This window comes from Bombina bombina, chromosome 2 (genome assembly GCF_027579735.1).
Source record: "Bombina bombina isolate aBomBom1 chromosome 2, aBomBom1.pri, whole genome shotgun sequence".
NCBI classification, from domain to species: Eukaryota; Metazoa; Chordata; class Amphibia; order Anura; family Bombinatoridae; genus Bombina; species Bombina bombina.
Genome location: NC_069500.1, coordinates 249,364,198 through 249,387,741, shown reverse-complemented (window position 1 = coordinate 249,387,741; position 23,544 = coordinate 249,364,198).

The window sequence follows — 23,544 nt, the reverse complement described above, 5'->3', positions numbered from 1 at the left end:
AAACCTTCAATGTACTTAAGGAAGAATTTAATCTCTCCAATAAGGAGTTCTTCGCATATCTACAAGCAAGGCACTTTGCTGTAGAATTAACAAATGAATCAGGCTGGTGCTGGGCCTTGGGGAACTTGGAAAGCTGGTTAGTTTTGGTTAAAAGCGGACATATGTCAATTTCCCCCATGATACCATCTTCTCAGTTCTCTTAAGGGCATATCTAACTTAGAAAAAATATCCACTGACTGGAATGTATTGATACCTCATAACAACATCGATACTAGGTCTGTCCAAGCTTCCATTTAAAAAAATGACACTGGTTACTTTGTCATCTATCTGGAGGGAATTGCATATTAAACTTCTTTATAGGACATATTTTACTCCTGAAAAAGGCTCTGGGTATGGGAACTTGGATTTCAACAAGTGTCCAAAATGTTTGCTGCCTACAGCCAACCTTCTGCATATGATTTGGAACTATCCTAAAATAAGACATTTTTGGTTGAAACTAGAATACTGGCTAAATAAGTCAATGAATGTCTCCCCTCTGATCATTGGTTTATATTGTCCTTTTATGAAAGGACAGAGAAATACAAAAGTCAAATGATAAATTAATTAGCATGACTGTCCTTGCAGCTAGATATCTAATTTTCAAAAAATGGAAAGTGAATGCAATTCCCAGCATCTCAGAGGTTAAAAACTGCCTGAAGAAACAATGATTTTTTGGAACAGATAAATACTAATTTGAATGACAAATCTGATATCAGGCAGTTTTTTAAAAAGTGGTCAGTCTTCATTAAAACTTTCTCTTCTGTGGAGATAGATTACCTAATTTTTCCATTTAGGAATTCAGAGCTAGTGCTGCTGGGACTGTGGTAGAAATTCAAGCTATCTTGCCCATCAACCCTTTTTTCCCTCTTCTTGTTCTTTTTTTTTTTTTTTTGTCTCTGTGTTTTTGTGTTGTTTGTCTAATTAATAGAAAAGCCTCCAACAGTGTACTTTGGTTTAAAGTATAAAGTCTGTGTTTATACAATTTATGTTATGTAATATCAATCGATTTAGGGCACGGAAAAAAACAAATCACATGCTTTGTCTGAATCATAAAAGAAAAAATGTGGGTTCAGTATCCCTTTAATCAATAATTGAAAATATTGAAGAAAACAATACTTTTCAAATATAATCATTATGCAAATACACACAGTATACCCATCATCCCTACATACAAAAGGCATTCATATTGTTTACAATTTACCAGTATGTTAAGGGACTAGACAACACTTCTCCATTCACAGGCAAAGACTGGCCAATTACTCAGTCAAATATGTAATAATTTATAATTAGTAGAAATGTGCATAGGCAAAAAATTCTGTTCACCCGAAAGATTCGGTTTGGAATTTTCGGCCTATTCGGGTTGGTAAAATTTCGGTCATGTTTGGTTAAGACGAATATTCAAATACATTTTTTATAAAAAAATGAAATTCATTGAATTACACAAATGCCTATGGGAAGCCCTCAAAGGTTTCAGTGCTAACTGTGATACAAGAACATACAGGGACTAGAACATTTTTTACAAAGAGAATTCAAATAATAAGAGTTACTGAACTAAGTAGGGCTCTTATTACCGTACATAAAATACACTCAAAGGGAGGACACAGCAGCCAGCAGTTCACTGAGGATTGGCATTGATGAATGATGACTACCACAGAGCAGGAAGGGCAGAAGCTGGAAAGGCAGCAACATGCAGCAAAATTAGTATAGTTGGTAGGCTTCCAGTACACAACCCCCAAAAATACACCTCAAAGGGTGAAGGGGGACAAACTCATGCCTAGAATCCCTTAAACACTGCTGTAAACAGTTCACTATAATTTTTTACTTCAACTGATGATGACCACCACAGAGCAGGAAGGGCAGAAGTAGGAGTGGCATCAGCAGTATCAGGCAGCCAAGTTACTGAACTAGGAAAGTCTCATAGTATGTAAACCACAAAAATTAACCTGCAAGCTAGAAGGACAAACATGTGCCTAGAGCCTCTTGGACACCGTGGCCAGAAGTTCCCTGAGGATTTGGCATTGATGGACAATGACCACCACATAGCAGGAAGGGCAGGAGCTGAAGTGGCAAAACCAGCAAGCAGCAGACTTGCTGAACCAGGTATACCTCCGAATACATAAACATCAAAAATACACAGCCAAGAGACATGGAGGGCAGATATGTGCCTCGAGCCCCAATGGACACAACAGCCAGCAGTTACCTGAGGATTTTGCATTAATGGATGATGACCACCACAGAGCAGGAAGGGCAAGAGCAGGAGTAGCATCATCAGCAGGCAGCAGACTTAGTGAACTAGGTAGGCCTCACAGTACACAAACCTCAAAAATACAACTCCAAAGAAGGAGGATATTAAACGGGCCTAGAGCCTCTTGGACACAATGACCAGCAGTTCCCTGATGATTTGGCATTGATGAATGATTACCTCCACAGAGCAGGAAGGGCAGAAGCAGGAGTGGCAGCAGCAGGCAGAATAGTTACTTAACTAGGTAGGCATCACTGCACATAAACCTCAAAAATACTTCTCCAAGGGAGGAGGACAAACAAATGCCTAGAGCCCTTTGGGCACAATGACCAGCAGTTCCCTGAGGATTTGGCATTGAGGGATGATGACCACCACAAAACAGGAAGGGCAGGAGCAGGGGTGGCAGCATCAGCAGGCAGCAGACTTACTGAACTAGATAGGCCTCAAACCTAAAAATACACCTCCAAGGGAGGAGGACAATCACAAGCCTAGAGCCATTTGGACACAATGGTCCGTATCTTCCTGAGTATTTGGCATTAATGGATGATGACCAGCATGGAACAGGAAGGGAAGGAGCTGAGTGGCATGCATCACAGTACATAAACCTCAAAAATACACTTTCAAGGGAGGAGGAAATACAGATGCCTAGAGCCCCTTGGACACAACGGCCAGCAGTTCCCTGAAGATATGGCACTGACAGATGAAGACCACCATAGAGCAAGGAGGGCAGGAGCTGGAGTGGCAGCAGCAGCAACAGCAGGCAGCAGAGTTACTGAGCTATGTAGGCCTCACAGTACATAAACCTACAAAATACACCTCCAAGGGCAGAGGAGGAAAAATATGTGCCTAGACAGAGCAGCCAGCAGTTTCCTGAGGATTTGGCATTGACAGATGATGACCACCAAGGAGCAAGAAGGACAGGATCTAGGCTTAAAACATTTCAAAATCAATTGGTGTAAAAGCTAAGGGCAAGATAACATAGCTTTGAAATGTTAATTTTGAGAAATGCAATTTGCTCCATTAGCTGTGTTGATATTTGTGAGCTCTGAGGATTACGTATATATTGCAAGTTAATAAAAACACTTGCTCACTTTGCATGGTGGTTGGGGGACAAGAGAGGATTTCCTGAGCTACTGTAGCCAGGGCAGGCCAAGCAATCCTCTTGTTATCCCAATACCTCTGAGGGTCTGCTGTAGGAGGAAAAGGAGGTTCACAAATGTAAGCCTTTATCATCAGCAACTACTGGCTCTAACAAAAACACAGCTGCTGCACTCAGCTGTGTTTTGCTGCTGCAGATGCTGGTACAAGATAAAAAAATATATATGTGCCCCCTGCTGCTCACAAATCATGTCCCCTTTTCTTGGACTGCACCCACCTTGTGAATCAGTTGGTTCCTCCAAGTTGGCAGGATATTAATTTAGCATTTGTCAAGACAGTCCTGCATGCAACCTTTCAGTTGCTCCTCCAGCTACCTCACAAGTGCTGATACCCCAATGCTTAGTACTTCACCAGGAACCACCATTTTCCAGGCATCCATCTTTATCAACAGGTAAGTGAACAAGGGTATGACTTGACCCAGACTGGTGGTGGTCTAGGTCAAGTTTTTGGTGACATACCTAAAAAGCTTTATAACTGCCACTAACTGACCAATCGAGGTCCACTCATCTGTGTCTAATGGACTCCCGATGACAATGTATTGATTGGAAACCATATGGAGAGTCTTCTGCTGCTCAAAGAGATTTTCCAGCATATCCAAAGTTAAGTTCCTCGGACCTCCTAGTAGTTATGTCTTGCTTAGGATTGTGCCGGGAAGCTTTGCCTTCTGCTCCTGCCTAAGAAGCTGACTGGCTTTAACACTTAAGTGGAGGTGGCCTGCAAAACTTCAAGTAAAGTTGCTAACCTGGAGTTGCCTTGAGGTATAGCAGCTGTTATTACCAGGTGGAGGATGTGAGCTGAACAACACACACATATAAATTCAGAGAGCCTTTGCAATACTGATTGCTCCGTCGATGACAACAATTCCCATTTCCACCTTGGTGCCTGCCTGCTCTCCTACCCAATGCACCACCATCCTCCTAAGGGCCTGCTATATATTGTCAGTGGCATGCTGCTCATCTAATACCTTGGCATGGAGGAGGAAATATCTGTAGACCTAAAACTTGGTCCTGGGAATGACAAAAAAGAAGAGGCGCTCTGGTGCAGATAAACCCAACAATAAGTGAGATTTCCAAAGAAAGAAATACTAATACTCACAAAGATATTTGCACTTCCAGTGCAATAATTCGCAAGCCGAAACTTCAGAGCCTGTGCTTCCAATTATGTAATATACTTAATATCCTGCGAATGTGGGGTCCAATATATTGGTCGCACAATTAGACGTCTGAGTCATCGTTGTTCTGAACACTACTGTAGTATTCTCAGAAATAAGAAATCACATAGTGTTATTAAACACTGCCATAAAAAACATGGAGGAAATCCCAATTGTTACACGATTGTGCCGATAGAGGAGATCGAACCTTCCAACTTATACAGCAGATTCCTGAGGCTGAGGCAGAGAGAGACATACTGGATTCACAAACTGAAGACCATGCATCCTTTGGGTCTCAATCTCAATGTGGATCTAGCAGCATTTTAAGATCCACTTATTGACAATCCACCACCAGTGGTGTGTCTCTCTCTGCCTGATCCTGCAGGAATTTTATATTCAAAATCGTTGAGAATTGGTGTTTCCCTAAATACATATATATTCCGCATTATACATATGGATATTACACATATGGGGGTCCTTCTAAAGAAAATATGGCTCCAAAGTAACAACATAAATATGGATAAAAGAAGACCATTACACATCTTTTAAGTTAAGATCAAGGAATGTGAATTAAAATATTTTATTTTTAAGAATAAGTATTATCCCAATTATAATGTGACTCATCGAAAAGAGTATTATAGCAAAGTCATACACTTATTTATATTTTAGATTTCATACCAGTAATATATACACCTATTCACTTATAAGAATCGATTTTTTTATATATACCTTACTAATCTTTTTCAACTTAGTTATTATAATGTTACACTGTACGGCAATATCACTATACACTATTAATTAACAGACACTTTTAAGCAAAGCAACATTAACAATTAGTTGCATTACTATCTTAACACTACCCCTAGAATTATGTTACACTTAGATTTATCTTAACACTTAACACTACCTCTAGAATTATGTTACACTTAGATTTATCTTAGCACTACCCCTAGAATAATGTTACACTTAGATTCACTACACCAAGGGCACACACCTAGTATAGGGCCTTTAGGGATTTCAGTATCACGTTATAGATTTTTCAACTTTAGTATTATGTTATCGACACATTCACGAATTTATACTTCAAACACGGAGAGCCCGAAGCTGCAATTTAGGATTATATGGTATTTTGAATTCACATTATCATTTAGATTCGAATAACAGAATTATTATTATTATTATTTCACAATAAACTGGTATAGACCTAAAATATTTAGAAACATATCAAGATCTATTAACTTTAAAATAAATATTATAACATTTAATTATTACCTCCACGTATTATGTTATCAAACTGAAATCGTATATATGTATGATGCATTACATTATGTATGTATTAGGTTATGATTTTTTTAAAAACTTAAACTATATACGATTCAGTCATGGTAACACTATGCATTTTTAGGACATCCTGTAGTGATCTAGCAATAACACAGTGTGAGTCACTTGCAAAAGTGCACATATATATAGTAGGGGTGACCCCCTAAAATTTAGAATTTATAGGATATTTACCTGTATATCTCATATATATAAAATTTAGATCATCGTACATATCTTGTGTATCAAATATAAGATGAGTTTATTCACTATGTTTATCTGTAATACGTTGTATAATGTTGTTAAACCTGTATGTCATATGTTAATATATTATTATTTGCAACAATGTGTCATTGACAGCTGAAACACAATCCTGTTAGTTGTCCAGTACCTGTGAGAGGCGTAGCACCAACTTGATTAATGCACATGTTATGATGGGTGTGTAATGTGTAAACTATTTCCATTGGTTAACCCAGCCTTTTTAAGACAGCAAGGTAGTTCACTAAATTTATGAGCCTGATGAAACGGCGTGCAGCCGAGAAACGCGTAGCGAAGTTTTAAGTTTTTTAATAAAAGCTTTTATATTGTTCTACCTTGCTTGGAATTATTTTATCTACTGGACATTAGAGAGCAGCAGCTACCTTTGTTGGAAGTCAGCCGAACGGCTTTATAAAGTTTCGGTCCGCCTGATATTGCACTGATTGTGCACACACGTTTGTGAGTATATACATCCACCCACTGTTGTTTGTCCGATATTGGTCAGGGTGATCTGCACCAAAGGTGTTTTATGTTTCACTCCTCTTAGGGGCTTGATTATCGCCGGGAGCATATCGGGAGAGAAAGAGTCAGCCGAACGGCTCTGAAGTTTCGGCTTGCAAATTATTGCACTGGAAGTGCAAATATCTTTGTGAGTATTAGTATTTCTTTCTTTGGAAATCTCACTTATTGTTGGGTTTATCTGCACCAGAGCGCCTCTTCTTTTTTGTCATTCCCAGGACCAAGTTTTATCCTCACGCATATTGTGGAGAGAGCCGCTGTTTGTTTTGGGGCCATCTTTATCGCCTCCTTAGAAATTGTGGGACTTTCATTATATTCTACATATATGGACGTTTTGTGCTGATTACAAACATCAAGGAATTCATTAAGTATTTGTCATTTTGCACTTGCTATTGTTGATCATCCACATTTTTTTACACATAATTTTATTGTTGTATTATTGTTGCATTATACTTTACAAAAATACCATAATTAGAACTTTTTCCTTAGGAATAGCATAGAATAGGCGCACCTCTTGCTTCTAACACACTTTTTTAGTGTTGTTCTCTCTATCTGTAGACCTGGCGATCTACTGACCAACTCCTGCCCTGACTGGAGCTATCTGCAGCTGCACCAGCACTAGCAGTAGCACTATCCTTATCACATGCCCTGGGCTGCCACCAGTTTGCCATTATGAAGAGGAAGGCATGGTGGCCGCTAGGAGCACTACATAACTCGGTGGTGCACTAAATGTCCATCAGCCTTCACCAACTCCTCCTTCAACACCGCAAAACTGGAATGGTAGAGTGAGGGACATAAGCTGCTTCTGAAATTTCTGCATAAAGGTAGGTGGTTGTGGGGAGAAACTTCTTACATCAACTGCTTGAAAGATCCCTTGAGATTGAATCCACCGAAAATCTTCTGGACACATTGAGGGCTGATGATGAAGGCGTTACCTGACTCTGCTGAAAGTGGTGCATGAAGGGATGTGTTAGTGGGGAGCTTCCATCAACTGGTTGAAAGGCTCCCCTTCAAGCATGGTGAAGGACACACCACCGACAGTTACAAGCTAACCTATAAGATGGGTTAATTTTTGTGACTGTTGCATAAACATCCCCCTAGAGTGAACCCCCAAATCCTCTAAGGTGGGCTGAACACATCATTGTGATGTTGAAGGTAGTAGCTGACTTTTCTGATGTCCATCGATACCGTGTCCCCTTTTCTGACTATTGCTGGTAGTGACAGCCTGATGAAACGACCAATGTAGCCGAGAAACGCGGTGCTGTTTGTATTGATTTTACATTTTTAATAAACCACTTTTACAATCAATCACGCTCCTCTTCGATATTTATTCTGGGTGCTTTCCCGGATTCTGAGCTGTGCCCTCACTACACTCTGGGATTGATTCAATATTCCAGACACCTCTCTTGATGCAGCAAGATCCAAAACGATTTGTTGACGTTTCCTCATGTGACTGATTGAATGCCTCCGGAGTGAGTCTGTCGAGCAACTGTGAGGTCTCAGCCCATTGTTTATAGCACTGTGTGCTTCTGAAACCTGTGAGTTGCCATTTCTCTGTCCATCTATGTGCTTTGGATTAAGGTTATTACACCATTAGGCGCCTCTCTTTTGACTTCCAGAACTCTTATTGTTATTTACTATTCTTGGGAGTGTTGCCTTATTATTATTTTGTGAATCATTGTGGAGAAGGTCTGTCTATTGGAGGACTACACTTTGGACTCTTTCACACTGTGAATTGCCATATTACATATTATCCACTTATTGTTATCTTCGCACACCTTTTATAGGTCTAAATATCTTATTGTATATTGCTGGTAGCACTGCTCCTAGTAGGTGACAATGCTGACTGTGATATGGAGAATGCAGGAGGAGACTGCTGGCTTAAAAGCAGGGAAAAAGTTGTATTGATACCCATTATGCACAGACTCTGTGGTGGAATCTCTTCCTCCTCCACCATCTCCTCTGGCTTGTAAATAAGTTCCACCTGGTCCAGAGTAAAGGATATAGCAGACATTCTGGGAGTTACAGTAATATCCTAATTGAGAGACTTTAGAAACATTCCCAATACTTCTTCTCCCTGACTGCTTAGCGCAATGAGATCATCTATATCTCCTGTAGTGTCTACCTTGCTGCTGCTGTGGTTGCTCAAACACAGCTTCAGATTGTGATAAACACACCTGGCTGCTGTTATAAAACATAGAGAGAATTAGGAGTTGCGGAACTGACATGGATTGAACTGATGGTGGTACGGGGTAAACACTGGTGCAGGTATTTTTGGGAGTAGACTGTCTAAATATCTGATTAAGACCCTCACTGCTGCTGATGCTGCTTACTAGTCGTGGCAGCGGTGGCGCCTGCATATCTCCTACTCCTCATGGACATGGGAATACGTGCTATAAAACATGCTGAAGATGGCTGTGCTGCAACTGACACTGTTCCTCTAGCCTCTGGCCTTGAAAGTAATTTTTTAAATAGAGTTAATAGCGCTTGTCCCATTTCCACTCATTAGACAAGTAGAAAAAGACACAGACAACTGGTGGTGGTACACTCTGACCGACTAACAATGAGGGGTACGCCATACTACAATATATATTATACTGATAGTATACTAGTAACAGTATAGCAACCACTGAGCCACTGAGAAATGATTGTTATTAATTATTTTTTACTTTTTGTTATATATTTTACACCCAAAGGAAAAGTTATGCTATGTAACTACTATGCTGCTGTAGAGAGTCAGTAGAAAACTCACAGGTAGCCACGGATTTCACAAAATGAATATTCAAACTAATGCACTAACTGATTTAAAGAAAATGAACAAATACTGACAACATTTGTCAGGATTCATTTGTTTCCTTTAAATTAGATTTAAAGTGTTAAATACTTAACTGTTGCATGCTGGATAGCCATGCTAATCCTGACCCTTCTTCTCAGAGCCCCGGGTCACGCTAATAGGACGTTTAGTACGGTGGATCCCAGAGCCTGTGTTAAAGGATAAGGTCCTTTAGTGCAGGCTCTGGAATTTACAGAGCTAAGCCTCCAAGTAGTGCAGCCCAGGGCTCTGAGAAGAAGGGTCGGTTTTAGAGCAGCTCTCAATTGTGTTAGACGGAAAGTAAGGCTACAGGTAAACTTTTTCATGGTGCTGTAGGGAGCTTATAGCAAACTGCCAGGTATCCATGGTGCCCCCACTGCAATATAGCCAGCCACTGAGAAATTATTGTTATTAAAGGGACAGTCTACAATAGAATTTTTTTTTTTTTTTTTTTTTTAAATAGTCACTGAATTACCCATTCGGGCAATACCGAATATCTGAGAAAGATCTGTAGTCCTAATAAGTGAGGGAACTACATATCCCATAAGTCAATGGGGAATATGATGCTGCACCTTCCGGTCATATGATGCAGACCGGTGGACCAAAGAACTTCCGGTCACATGATAGAGACCGGTGAATCGAATAAACTATGTCTCCCAAAAGCTAAAACGGAAGTTGATGCCGCGATACCAGGCCACTTCCGGTCATAGCAATTTTCAAAATAAGATCGCATTGGAAATTAAGTTTTTGACATCAACAGGGGCAATTCATAAATGAGAACCAGTCCATGTAAATAAATAAGCAATTTGAGCCCAAAGAAAGGGGAAACCCGCCCAGAAAACTAACTGAGTTAACACAGAATATAATAATAACAACATTGACAAAACGCTACTATTACCTAATAATGAAAATAAAAAACAAATAAATAGGAAAATCTAGATTTATACTAGAATTTGTGGCAATAATAGGAACCAATTAACCTTTAAGATGGGAAAACATAAACATAACATAGGAAATATCCCAGAGATGCAATGGGTGAAACAGGAAACATAACATAGGAAATATCCCAGAGATGCAATGGGTGAAACAGGAAACATAACATAGGAAATATCCCAGAGATGCAATGGGTGAAACAGGAAACATAACATAGGAAATATCCCAGAGATGCAATGGGTGAAACAGGAAAGGGAGGTGCCTCTAAAAATGGCACCAAAACAGCACCAATCATTTCAACACTGACCCTACTTAAAGCTCCCAGATTTTCTGATACAGTATAGTCTTGAGAAAGGCCTAGTCTAGGCCGAAACGCGTTGGCATACTGGTGAGCTTGGTTTTAATTACCTATATTATATATCATATACAGTGTTGCACTATTTGTTTCTCTTTTGTTCCCTTTTAGGTATTTTATCGATGTATTTGTTTGTTATGGATCTTACCAAGGATTTTTAACATCTGAATTAAGGATTTGTTTTCACTAGATCTTTAGTGCTTTTTAATATTATCACTGATTTTCTATTTTTGTCTTTTGATATTTTTGTCTTTTGATTTTTGTCTTTTGATTTTTGACCTTTGTTTATCATTTGAATTCAAGTTTTCCACGTGGATTTTTTCACGTTATTTTTTTTTTTTTTTATACACCTCACGGATTTACAATTTTTTAATTTAGCAGCTGAACCACAATAATCTTACCCACTCAACGTTTACATTCTACTATTATTGACTTCACGTTATATTTCTACACGTCACTTTGGAGGAAACACTACTGGATTCACTTACATATAACCGGTTGAACATTTGAACATTTTTTATGTACGCCAATTTTTGTGAACACTATTTTTTGTGAATGCTATTTTTCTTTGTTGAAAGCTATTGTGTGCACTCAATCACTCACTTAGGTTGTTTATATTATTGAATGTACATGTCCTTCTAACTCCTCATCACTGGCTCACTAAGTCAGCGTCACATGCTATACTCCATTGGATATTTTTAGATATTTTTAGATTTGTTTATTATATATTTTTTTGTTAAGTCAGACATGGATCCATTCGTCTGATTGCCATTTGTAGCGCTCGGTCCACTTCTCCTGTTCTTATAGATTGGTCTTTCCTAGTAGGTCCCGAGCAGCCACACACCAAGACCCCTGATATTAGTGCAGCATTCTACAAAGTACTGCACAGGAATTTCCCAATTATAGGCTATAGCCTGTCTTATTCCCATACACCAATATGGATCTGTTGTCAACACTCAGAAGGGATATTACCCTAAGTATAACCACACCGTTAGATGATCATGACAATGATCCAGACAGATTAGACATTCAATCTATTTTCAGAAACTTAGAAAAACTTCTTATTTCTGAAGTTAAGTATAAAGCCGAAATCTCATTTCTAAACAAATGTTTAGAACTGGACATCATTCCTAAAGGCTTGATTATTAGAAAAGAGTGTTCATTTCAGTTAGCTGATCCAGATTTTGCAGAAAAATGGATGAATATCCTATTGGAAACTTCAAGACAACTAATGAGACTCATCATCGAATTTAAATCATCCCTAATCTTAAAACTAGATGATGAGATTAAAGATGATGAGGTACTCCTAACTAATCTGGACAGCACAGAACCAGAATCTAAAGAAATAACCGAAAGAAGAGAAACTCTAATAAAACGAGAGAGGACGTAATACAGAAAAAGATGAAGAAACTAAATAGAGAATTGGATGCCAAAAAATCGGTAGATATGGACAACACACGAGAGACCGACCCACCGTATGAGGAAAGGGGGAACTGTCCGCAAGACACAACAGAACAAGACAGTGAAGAGAGAACGGAAGATGTAAGAGACAACTGGACAGAGGTGAACTATAGAAAAAAGAAAAAACAGGGATACCATTCCAAAACAGGGAATGAGAGTTATGGAAGACGAAGACCGTACTTCCGGTCCCCTGTCAGGCCAAACAACAGCTACTATTCTCACACAAGAGATTCTCCATACAACAGAAGCTATGTGTATAATGCACACCGGGAGGACCAACAATACCCGAGAGATTATAACAACTACAACTACCCCGAAAGGAGACCATGCTATGACAACAGAAGAAACCAGGACCAAACAAATTGGGAACATGAACCCAGGTTTGGAAATACCAGGCCATACTATGGCCACTTCCATCCACAAACTCATTATCACAGAAGGCAGCACCATTATCGTGATGATAGAAGATCACCGTTTCCACTAGGGGACAAATATGGAAAGAGTCCATTCTTCATGGACCAAAGGAAAAATCATTTGAGGTTTGATGAGAGACCTTATGCCCATACAGGCCATAGAGAACACAATGATTACATGTATAACGGACACAGAAAACAAAGTTGGAAACACGACCCTCCCTACAACCAAAATATATCCAAAGAATCACAATGGAGGAACAACCAGCAATACTCCAATGTGAAGGTGGGCCAACAACATAGGAGTGTTACAATACAATAAAAAGGCCAAGAAACAGGCGAGGTTTTTTTAGGGGAAAGCCCCCTTCCACCAAGGGAAAAAGAGAAAAACAAATCAACATTAAAGAGAGAACCTGGACATGGAAGAACAATCCTGTTCCGTAAACAAAAAAAGACCTCTAGAGGGTCCAGAGGGGGCAGCAGGTCAAGGAAACGGAAGCCTGAACAGATCATAACACGAAGCCCAAAGAGTAGCGACCCCAGAAGTGTTGATACTGTCAAAACGACGAAAGGACTGTTTAACTTAAGCTCCACAGTTCTGACAGAAAAAGAGAAAGAGGTACTCTCATATGGACTGAGCTTTGCTCCATCTAAGAAAATGGACAAGTTTCAAACTTTCATAAGCGCAAAGGAGCTGGTAAGGAAATTAACCCTAAAAAGGCATTTCCTAAAATCTCCCATTGATACTTATCAAACACCTCTAAGTAGCAATATAGATAACAGATTTACACATACTGATCTGAAGGCGAAGTCTTCATTCTATCCTATAGCCAGCAAAGGGAGTCACATCGAGACATTCGAAATGAATATCTGTCAAGACATCAGGAACCTGAATTTATCCAAATGTAATAAAATCAGGCATAATCTGACAAGATCACAATTGGAGACAATTAAAAGCCTAGAAAAGAATCATTAACTGACTATAAAACCAGCCGACAAAGGAGGTGGAATTGTTATTATGGACAAGGTAAAGTATGAGGACGAATGTCTGAGGATTCTAAATGACACCAATACCTACCGAAAGCTCTGCAGCAACCCAGTAGTTAGGTTCAAGAAAGAGCTAGATGCCCTCCTCGGAACAGCTAAAACCGAAGGGATACTCAGTGAAAGGGAATATAATTACATAAGAATACCATACCCAAAAACACCCGTATTTTATCAACTACCGAAAGTCCATAAATCCTTAAACGATCAACCAGGAAGGCCCATTATATCTGGGATAGGATCTTTGACAAGCAACTTATCTGAATACGTGGATAAGATGTTACAGAAATATGTAATATCATTACCATCACATCTCAGAGACTCCACACAAATTCTGTCACTGCTAAATTCAATGACCTGGAAGAACAACTATATAATGGCCACATGTGACGTTACGTCACTTTATACAAGTATCCCACATGACCTAGGGATTGAAGAAGTAAACTCATTCCTACTAAAGGATGAGGAAATACCAGAAGAACAGAGGATATTCATTTTGGACTGTATTAAATATATCTTGAATCACAACTATTTCTGTAACAATAATCAGTTTTACAGGCAATTGTGCGGCACAGCAATGGGGACCAGGTTCGCGCCAAGCTACGCCAATCTCTACATGGGCCTATGGGAAAACATCTTCTGGGACTCATGTCCAGCTGGCGCGGACCTGGTCCTATATTCAAGATATATAGATGACATCTTTTTGATTTGGAGTGGAACATTGGAAGATCTGCTACATACTATCAATGTAATGAACCACAACGAAAAGAATCTTAAGTTTACATACCAATACAGCCAAGAGAAACTGGACTTTCTGGATCTGAGAATTGAAGTGAAAGATGGGAAGCTCGAGACGTCAACCATCTTCAAGGAGGTTGACTGTAACAACTATATCCATAACACAAGCTGCCATCATCCCACCTGGAAGTCAAATATACCCAAGGGCCAATTCTTGAGGGTCAAGAAAAATTGTTCTACTATAGAACAATGGACTGCACAGGCTGACATACTGAAACAACGTTTCTTGGAAAGAGGGTATGACAATAAGTCGTTGGATGATAAAATCAAAGAAGTCAGTAAGATCAAGAGAGAGAACCTCCTGAGTTATAAAAACAAACCAAGAAAAACCTGGGATGATGAAACAATCAACGTACCTATGATATCCGAGTACTGTGAGAACAGATCCATCCTGGAAAAGATTATTAAGAAACATTGGGCGATACTCAAAGATGATGACGTGATTGGGGAAAGGCTGAATCCACATCCGAGATTCATTTATAGGAGGAACCTGAAAACGATGATAGCTCCTAGTATACCTAGGAAAGGAAATAATAACGACACGACCAATCACCAAGGAAAAAGCATTAAAGGCTTTTACCCATGTCCAAGCTGTAAAGCTTGTAAGAACGGACGAAAAACGGATACTTTCTCATCACATCAGAGAAACGAGAAACATAGGATCAAAGAGTTGATCAGATGTAGCGACAAAAATGTGATCTATCTAGTTTCCTGCTCCTGCGGATTACAATATATAGGGCAGACATCAAGGGCCCTCAAAGATAGGATCAGGGAACACATCCTATGCATAGAGAAAGGCAGAATAGATACCCCACTCTACAAGCATTTTGCAACTACCCACAAGGGGAATCTGAAAGATTTTAGTTATTTTGGGATACAGAAGGTCAAAAAAGACTGGAGAGGAGGAAACCATGAGCAAAAACTACTATTCAATGAGTCAAGATGGATATTTATGATGGACTGTCTATACCCTAGAGGTTTAAATCAGAAAGAAGACCTTGCACACCTGATCTCCATTAAATGACATCTATTAACCCCTTAATGACAGAGGACTTACCAGGTACGTCATAAAAAAACATTCCCTTAATGACAATTGACGTACCTGGTACGTCCTCTGTTGTTAGCAGTGCTGGAAGCAATAATGATCGCTTCCAGCTGCTTACAAGGGATTGTAGTGATGCCTCAATATTGAGGCATCACTGCAATCCCTTATTTTGCCCACCGATGCAGAAAGGGCCACTCTGTGGCCCTCTCTGCATCGGACTATGGCGATCAGACATTTGTTGGTGGGTGGGAGCAGCTTCTTTGAGGAGCGTTAAGCATATGCTCCATATCTCTGTAACTCACAGGACCGGTTAAGCCAATATCGCCGGTTGCGGCCGGGGGGGGTGGTGGGCGGGTGCGCGCGCGTGTGCGCGGGCACACAAAATATGCCTGAGAAAAAAAAAATCAGATCAATAAAGATGCATGGGGATCTTCTTTGTTTAGTAAGGGATCTGGGAGGGGGAGGGATGTAGATAATTAAGGGGGGCCAGCTACACTACAGAAAACTAATTTTTAATCTAAAAAAGTTAAAAAAAAAACTATTTTTGGGGGCAAATTGGGTACTGGCAGACAGCTGCCAGTACCCAAGATGGCGGCAAATAGGTAGAGGGGGAGGGTTAGAGAGATGTATGGGGGGATCAGGGAGGTTGTGGGGTAAGGGGGGATGCAGACTGCAGACAGTATGAAAAAAAAAATAACAAAAAATAATAAATGATTTTTATTTCAGTACTGGCAGACTTTCTGCCAGTACTTAAGATGGCAGTGACAATTGTGAGGTGGGGGAGGGAAGAGTGCTGTTTGAGGGAGGTCAGGGGGGGATCAGGGGGTGGGATGTGTCAGGTGGGAGGCTGATCTCTACACTAAAGATAAAAATTAACCCTACAAGCTACCTAATTAACCCCTTAACTGCTGGGCATATTACAAGTGTGGTGCGCAGCAGCATTTAACGGCCTTATTATTACCAAAAAGCAACGCCAAAGCCATATATGTCTGCTATTTCTGAACAAAGGGGATCCCAGAGAAGCATTTACAACCATTTATGCCATAATTGCACAAGCTGTTTGTAAATAATTTCAGTGAGAAACCTAAAATTGTGAAAAATTTAACAGTTTTTTTTTATTTGATCGTATTTGGCGGTGAAATGGTGGCATGAAATATACCAAAATGGGCCTAGATCATTAATTTGGGTTGTCTATTACACTACACTAAAGCTAAAATTAAACCTAAAAGCTCCCTACAAGCTCTCTAGTTAACCCCTTCACTGCTGGGCATAATACACGTGTGGTGTTCAGCGGCATTTAGCGGCCTTCTAATTACCAAAAAGCAACACCAAAGCCATATATGTCTGCTATTTCTGAACAAAGGGGATCCCAAAGAAGCATTTACAACCATTTATGCCATAATTGCACAAGATGTTTGTAAATAAATTCAGCGAGAATCCTAAAGTTTGTGAAAAAAATTGTGAAAAAGTCAACAATTTTTTTTATTTGATCGCATTTGGCGGTGAAATGGTGGCATGAAATATACCAAAATGGGCCTAGATCAATACTTTGGAATGTCTTCTAAATAAAAATATATACTTGTCAAGGGATATTCAGGGATTCCTGAAAGATATCAATGTTCCAATGTAACTAGCGCTAATTTTAAAAAAAAAGTGGTTTGGAAATAGCAAAGTGCTACTTGTATTTTTTGCCCTATAACTTGCAAAAAAAAAAAAAGAACATGTAAACATTGGGTATTTCTAAACTCAGGACAAAATTTAGAAACTATTTACAATGGGTGTTTTTTGGTGGTTGTAGATGTGTAACAGATTTTGGGGGTCAAAGTTAGAAAAAGTGTGTTTTTTTTCCATTTTTTCCTCATATTTTGTATTTTTTTTATAGTAAATTATAAGATATGATGAAAATAATGGTATCTTTAGAAAGTCCATTTAATGGCGAGAAAAACGGTATATAATATGTGTGGGTACAGTAAATGAGTAAGAGGAAAATTACAGCTAAACACAAACACTGCAGAAATGTAAAAATAGCCATTGTCATTAAGGGTAAGAAAATTGAAAAATGGTCCGGTCATTAAGGGGTTAAATAACAACCACCATCCATCTCCGAGTGCTCAAATATGATATGACCTAAGTTAGAGAGATAGGATCCCAACATGCGACCGCTAAGTTGGTTACCCCACACAGTATCCCAACTAAATATTTACCTCCACATTCATCACTACTTTCTATGTACCTATAAAGGGAGATTGAATACATGAAAGCTATAAACTAGAGTGGAAGTGAAAATCGAAAATACTAACCCTCTCCGTTTCCTATAAAAACCAAGGGAAATGTAAAAATTTAGAGTGGGCATAATACTTGTTCTGTATTACAAAATGTTAGTCGCTCATTAAAGAACAAAATCATATCAGAGAGAGAAACATAACATCAGGCATAGGACAATTTGGTCACAAAGATACATCAGCACCAATGAGTAAATATACAAGCATAAGTACATTTGTCAAGTAATTAACACCTGGCAACAGATCCATACACGGGAATAATAGACCTAAACAATTGCGACAATGTCGTATTGAATACACCCAGCTTTGCCAAACTGAACACATTCAGTATGACAACTTTAAAATTGTCATATTGGACTAAAAAAGTATCATAGAAAAGAAAAAACCCTGTATTCATACACTGGTCTATACATAACAATCCAATGTAGGACTACTTAATGTGTGAAATGAAATATCATAATTTGAAGATTTTGTATCTTGTATCCTCTACCCCACGTCTGCCCCAAAGTCAAACAGAAGCCATCACTTTGAGTGTATTTATGTCTGATCTTACACCAGCTGATTTCTGGTTAATGGTCACCTAAAGTCCTTTATATACACACACAAATGTAATGAAACCCTCCCAATTAGATTTGAGCTTACACCTTCACTGTGAACAGATAGGAAGATCCTTGTTCCCTCTTGAGACATTACAGTTTGTCATCCCACCATCGGCGGTGAGATACAGCATTAGGATGCAATAAACGTCTAACAATGTTAAGTTAGATAAACATTGCAGGTCTATACTTTATCAAGGTCATATATGACTCAATGGCTCCTTGAGAATACCCATAGGCTTTATTTTCAAAAGAACTAGAAGGAAGCAGTGAAACGGCTATCCATTACGAAAGTATGAACAAATAAAAGTAAATTGTAAAGCTATTTAATATTAGGATCCAAGAATGTGCCTAGAATGAAGAAAGTGAGTTTTATTAGGATCCAAGAATGTGCTTAGAATTAATATAGCGAGTTTTATTAGAAGCAGTTTTACTATAAGCAGTGACAGATCAGCATTGTAAGAAATTACATACATTATTCAAAGAATTGACTATTCCCAGTAATCGATTCTATTACATATTGGCACATTGACTCTGACATTCTATGTTATAGACACATAGAGACAATGAGCCATAGTAAGATCGGGTAATACCGAATATCTGAGAAAGATCTGTAGTCCTAATAAGTGAGGGAACTACATATCCCATAAGTCAATGGGGAATATGATGCTGCACCTTCCGGTCACATGATAGAGACCGGTGAATCGAATAAACTATGTCTCCCAAAAGCTAAAACGGAAGTTGATGCCGCGATACCAGGCCACTTCCGGTCATAGCAATTTTCAAAATAAGATCGCATTGGAAATTAAGTTTTTGACATCAACAGGGGCAATTCATAAATGAGAACCAGTCCATGTAAATAAATAAGCAATTTGAGCCCAAAGAAAGGGGAAACCCACCCAGAAAACTAACTGAGTTAACACAGAATATAATAATAACAACATTGACAAAACGCTACTATTACCTAATAATGAAAATAAAAAACAAATAAATAGGAAAATCTAGATTTATACTAGAATTTGTGGCAATAATAGGAACCAATTAACCTTTAAGATGGGAAAACATAAACATAACATAGGAAATATCCCAGAGATGCAATGGGTGAAACAGGAAACATAACATAGGAAATATCCCAGAGATGCAATGGGTGAAACAGGAAACATAACATAGGAAATATCCCAGAGATGCAATGGGTGAAACAGGAAACATAACATAGGAAATATCCCAGAGATGCAATGGGTGAAACAGGAAACATAACATAGGAAATATCCCAGAGATGCAATGGGTGAAACAGGAAAGGGAGGTGCCTCTAAAAATGGCGCCAAAACAGCACCAATCATTTCAACACTGACCCTACTTAAAGCTCCCAGATTTTCTGATACAGTATAGTCTTGAGAAAGGCCTAGTCTAGGCCGAAACGCGTTGGCATACTGGTGAGCTTGGTTTTAATTACCTATATTATATATCATATACAGTGTTGCACTATTTGTTTCTCTTTTGTTCCCTTTTAGGTATTTTATCGATGTATTTGTTTGTTATGGATCTTACCAAGGATTTTTAACATCTGAATTAAGGATTTGTTTTCACTAGATCTTTAGTGCTTTTTAATATTATCAATGATTTTCTATTTTTGTCTTTTGATATTTTTGTCTTTTGATTTTTGTCTTTTGATTTTTGACCTTTGTTTATCATTTGAATTCAAGTTTTCCACGTGGATTTTTTCACAAGTTATTTTTTTTTTTTTTATACACCTCACGGATTTACAATTTTTTAATTTAGCAGCTGATCCACAATAATCTTACCCACTCAACGTTTACATTCTACTATTATTGACTTCACGTTATATTTCTACACGTCACTTTGGAGGAAACACTACTGGATTCACTTACATATAACCGGTTGAACATTTGAACATTTTTTATGTACGCCAATTTTTGTGAACACTATTTTTTGTGAATGCTATTTTTCTTTTTTGTGAATGCTATTTTTCTTTGTTGAAAGCTATTGTGTGCACTCAATCACTCACTTAGGTTGTTTATATTATTGAATGTACATGTCCTTCTAACTCCATTGGATATTTTAAGATATTTTTAGATTTGTTTATTATATATTTTTTTGTTAAGTCAGACATGGATCCATTCGTCTGATTGCCATTTGTAAATTTTTATATGTATTAAAATGTACCTTTTACTAGCCTTTTAAGCTTTTTAGCGCTTACTCTCTCCCCATTTTAACTTTTGTATTGTTAGCCTACGAGGAGGCTATATAGTTAGTAAGCTTAAGGCCCTGGGTGTAGCGCTCGGTCCACTTCTCCTGTTCTTAGTTATATTAATAAACCTTTTACCTCTGTGATTACCTTGTACCTAAGTATCTTGTAACAGCCCCCTGATCACATGCCTTTTTATTTATGATCTATTGACTTGCATTCAGTACTGTGTTGTGCTAAATCTTAAATAACTCCTCGGCCATGAACACAATGTTACCTATATGACTCACATGGAGTAGCACTCCCCTGTTGTGAAAAGCAAATAAAAAAGCATGTGTTAAGAGGCTGTCTTTAGTGGCTTAGAGTCAGGCAGAAATTTAGAGGTTTAAATGTTATAAAGTTTATTAAAGGGACAGTAAACACCAGAATCTTTGTTGTTTAAAAAGGTAGATAATCCCTTTATTACTCATTCCCCAATTTTGCATAACCAACACAGTTATAATAATATACTTTTTACCTCTGTGATTACCTTGTATCTATGCCTCTGCAAACTGCCCCCTTATTTCAGTTCTTTTGACAGACATGCATTTTTAGCCAATCAGTGCTTGCTCTTAGGAGCTTCAGGTGCTGGAGCTCAATGTTTTCTATATGAAACACATGAACTAACGCCTTCTAGTGGTGAAAAACTGTCAAAATGCTTTCCGATTAGAGGCAGTCTTCAAGGTCTAAGAAATTAGCACATGAACCTCCTAGATTTAGCTTTCAACTAAGAATACCAAGTGAACAAAGCAAAATTGGTAATAAAAGTAAATTAGAAAGTTGTTTAAAATTACATGCCCTATTTAAATCATGAAACAATGTTGGTTGTGCAAAGCTGGGGAATGGGTACTAATGGCATTAGATATTTTTTTAAACAATAGCAATTTCAGTGTAGACTGTCCCTTTAATTATTGTTGACTTGTTATTATATATTTTACACCCAAAGGAAAAGGTATGCTATGTAACTACTTTGGTGCTGTAGACAGGCTGTAGCAAACTGCCAGGTACTCATGGTGCCCCACTGCAATAACAAATATGGTTTCAAGAGAAGAGGGGTACACCATACTACAATATATGTAATACTGATAGTACTCTAGGGACTGAGGTGCTGGATGTCAATATACTTATATAGAAACCAAAGAAGAAGAGAAAGTGACAACTGTATATAGCACTCACTTACTAAATAATATATTATATACATTAATTTTTATGTGCAAAAGAAATGTTTAACTTTTTTTTTTTTTTTTAAAGATAGGATAATTGAACATAAAAGCTCTATTCGAATTAAGAATTTTAAAGCGCCAGTAGCACAACATTTTGTAGAAATGGGCCATTCAATTGGGCAATTGCGCTTTCAAATTATTGAGAAAATAGAAATACCAAGAAGGTTAGGGAATAGAGAACTTCTCCTTAAACAGAGAGAAAGTTTCTGGATTTGGAAATTAGGCACTATGGAACCAAATGGGTTAAATAAAGATCTGGATATGTCTGTCTTTCTATAATAATTTTTTATGAATTAATTTTGTATTTTTTCATAAATTAATCTGTATTTGAGAAAATAACATGATTCTATAAATATTTGTTTTTGTAATTTAATTATAATTAATATATTATAGAGTTTTTTAATGTTTTTTGATGTATAAAATATTTTTGATGTAAAGAGTTAATAGGAAGTTGAACCTGCAGCGCCACCTAGTGGTGTTTAGGTTTAAATAGAATCATTGCAGTATGATGTTTAGCATGAATAAGGTAGCAATACCGAAACGTTGCTGTTAATGCTGTGTTGTACCCAATAAACACAATTGTTTGCTGCTACTCTTTTTGGAGTGTGCTTAGAATTATATTACCAGCATAAAATCTTCATTGCTATTTTTCCAGTGTGGAAAATTTATACTTTATTAATTTGCAAGTATAAACATAGTGAGAGATTCTACACCTATTCACATATTAATCCAAGTTTGTGAATTCGATATAAACTCACTTTGTGCCCTAAAATTAACATTTATCCATATGTTAATTTACAGCTAAGTGATACAAAACCTATCATCCACAGTTGTGATCCATACAAAGGATTGAATTGATACAGTGAATTAATTCATTACAGAATCACTAAGCCAGTAAGATGGATCCAGTGGATTTACCACAGATGGTTTATGAACTGTCACAGAAGGTGGATCAATTAGGTCAAGCTATGAACAGTTTACAAATAGAAAATGAAACTCTAAGAAAGGTTATTAGAGATTCCATAGGACACAAAACACCATCACAAGACACTCATCCTGAGCCACAAATATCCAGTCCTGATTTATTCTCTGGGGACAGAAGAACTTATCGTCAGTTCAAAAATGCCTGTTTGCTCACTTTCACACTCAAACCAAAGACTTATCCTACCGACCATTTAAAGGTTTTGACTATGATCTCCTATCTGCATGGAGAACCCAGGATATGGGCGGACTCATACTATGAATCTAACAGACCCATTCTATTCTCTCTCCCAGACTTTCTTCAGGCCATGGATGAGCTATACCTTGATACAAATTCACAGATTACAGCAGAAACAAAGATGAGAGCCCTCAAACAGGGTACGAAACCAGTTGAACAGTATATTACTGAGTTCAAACAGTATTCAACGGACTCTCAATGGAACAGGGTAGCCTTGAAAAATCAATTCCGACTGGGACTCTCTGATAGTGTTAAAGATTAGCTTGCCAGAGTGGAGCTACCTGACACATTGGAAGCATTGATGAGATTATCTATGCAAATAGACAGGCGCCTAAGGGAGAGGAAGTCTGAACGCCATGGTCCAGAACCTACTTATCGTAAGACCCCCACTTCCGCAGTACCCATAGGTAGCGGTGGGACATCTCAGGAACCAAT